Genomic DNA, 1,762 nt, shown 5'->3' with positions numbered 1-1,762 from the left:
CGCTCTGAGACACCTGCGTTCAGTAAGCCCTGAGTCTGCTGGCTGAGCAAAGCTGCCTCCTTTACACGGAACAGGAGCCCCGACTGTAAGAGAAATGAAGAGAAATGGCTTTTATTGGGCACTTTTCATGTCCAATGCTCTTGACATCTCCCAAGGGCGTCAGAGTTCATTTACCACACTTTTCCTTTCTTTCTTCTTTCTGTACTCTTTGATGAAACAAAACGAGAAATCATGTAAGGGAAAATGTCTTTTTTTCATGGAGAAAACATGCACAAGGAAATGTGTTTAGAAGAAGTGAGTTAACATGAAAAGTGACCTAATTTACCGGAGCAAATGCTCACCTAGCAAGATCTGCTTTACTACAAGAGAGACGTAGAGTGAAAGACGTGATCATTTCACGCCGTTGTGGAACGAAACGCTTTTGTCTTGGAATTCTAAATCAATTAGAAATTCAGAGCGACACATAAAGGCTTTGTCTGCTTAAAAATGATGATTTTTTAAAACTAAAAAAAAATGTAGAAAACACGTTTCTCACTTAGAAATTTAAGATGGGGGTGGGGTATTACTAGTAGCGGCACTGAACTCACCATGGTGCAATTAATTTACGTGACGGGCTAGTGGTTTAATGGATAACGCGTCTGATTTCGGTTTATAAGATTGTCGATTCGACTTCTACCGGGGCTGTGTGATTCAAATCAGGCTCCTCAGAAATAGATGTCCGTTATGTAAATGAACCCCACCTGAAAGCAAACGTTGGGTCTGGGTTCCTTTCTTTCCTGCATGAAATAGCAAATAGTTACAAAAAAACAAAACACCAACTAATGTCCAATAGTCCAATAGTTAGTCATTTAAGTAAACATGAATATACTGTAAGGTCTTGGTACATGGGAGTGGATTTCAACCACAATTAAAAGAAGGGCAAATTATAATTACAGGCTTCAGACACTTTTTCATACAAAAGTGACCAAACACTCCCTAACTTTCAGGTTTGCTTGAACCTGTAACAGAAAAGCGGTTTGAAACTTCCATTCTCTGATGTCACTGTCTCTAAAGTCGGACGTGATGTTTCGCGGATGTGCAGTGTGCCTTTTCTCTTGTCGTGTTCAAGATGAAATGCTGCATAAGCTCCTGACTGGGTGTTCTGTACTGTTCTGTTATTTCGTTCGGATTACCTAGGTGGTGTACAGCTAAAACCCGACTGCATGGTGTAAATTCCGAGTTCGACACCAGCAGCACCTGCAAACACATCAGCTGACCTCAACGTGATTTGAACACGCAACCTTCTGATCTGGAATCAGACGCACTACCATTGCACCACAAGGTCACTTGCGACAAGTGCTTTTAATTCACCCAAAGAGAAAAATCAGCGTCCCTGAAAAATATTGTTTTCATTCTCTCCTGTGAGGAGCGCCGCTCTTCCAACGAGGGTCTCTTCTTCCCAGACCACAGATTATTCATCCCGCTTGGCTCTCTCACAGAGAGCAGACACACCGTCTCCACTAATGTGTTTACAACATCTATAGATCTGACCCCCTACAGCCCCGATATTCCTGGACAGGATATTTACCACCAGCCTGGTGAACTTCTCATCTTGACCTCTCCCAGGAGGAGCACAATTAACACAGAATCCTCTCTCCATTTAGCAAATAACACAAAACACTGTTTACCTGTCAAGACAGAAAACCAGGCTGCTCCAGGTGAGGCTTAAACTCACAACCTCGGCATGAGTCCACTGAATATGTCATTTTACATGGCCTGAACC

The 1,762-nt window shown here is 42.6% G+C and overlaps 1 non-coding gene across 1 annotated transcript; it reads right to left on the bottom strand.

Moving 5' to 3' along the window:
- Positions 1-1,252: 1,252 nt before the first annotated feature.
- On the bottom strand, positions 1,253-1,324 carry trnaw-cca (transfer RNA tryptophan (anticodon CCA)). Its single transcript has one exon. It is a non-coding gene; the product is annotated as a tRNA-Trp (tRNA).
- Positions 1,325-1,762: the final 438 nt, after the last annotated feature.

This window comes from Lepisosteus oculatus, chromosome 14 (assembly GCF_040954835.1).
Source record: "Lepisosteus oculatus isolate fLepOcu1 chromosome 14, fLepOcu1.hap2, whole genome shotgun sequence".
NCBI classification, from domain to species: Eukaryota; Metazoa; Chordata; class Actinopteri; order Semionotiformes; family Lepisosteidae; genus Lepisosteus; species Lepisosteus oculatus.
Note: the sequence above shows the minus strand (reverse complement) of the source record. Positions and strands in the feature narration are given on the sequence as shown.